The following is a 618-nucleotide window of genomic DNA, read 5'->3' as shown; positions in this document are numbered from 1 at the left end:
CATGCACTGTTTATCTTGATATGAGATCACCATGTCGTACACATATGGTTGTGATGCATGTGCCTGGTGTACCCTTATCAGACGGGTTGTCATGATGGGTATACTGGGCTTCGTATATTTTACCCCCATGTCACTTTGATGGCATGCACTGCTCTCTCACTTAATAATAATAATAATAATAATAATAATAAGTAGATAAAGACAATAGAAAGTGCCAGATAATTGACTTTACTGTCTCAAATGATGAATAAATTAATATGAGAGGTATAAAAAATAGCAAAGTACCAGGACCTAGCCATTGAATTACAGAGACTATGGAAAGGGTGGGTAAAATGTATCCCAGTAGCTATAGGTGCATTGGGTACTATCCCTAAAGATCTGAACAGATGGAGAAAGGAAATAGGCATAAAATCCAGTTTAGTACAGCTCCAGAAAACAGTGTTATTAGGGAGAGCTAGGATACTTAGGAGGATTCTTGCATCTAAGCTTACTTGTTGTGTCCCAATGTTAGGACTCTTTTCTTTTCCAACAGTCTAGTCTGTTGAGTGTATATGAATAATAATAATAATAATAATAATAATAATAATAATAATAATAATAATAATGATGATCAGCAAG

Source organism: Octopus bimaculoides, chromosome 3 (assembly GCF_001194135.2).
Source record: "Octopus bimaculoides isolate UCB-OBI-ISO-001 chromosome 3, ASM119413v2, whole genome shotgun sequence".
NCBI classification, from domain to species: domain Eukaryota; kingdom Metazoa; phylum Mollusca; class Cephalopoda; order Octopoda; family Octopodidae; genus Octopus; species Octopus bimaculoides.
Note: the sequence above shows the minus strand (reverse complement) of the source record.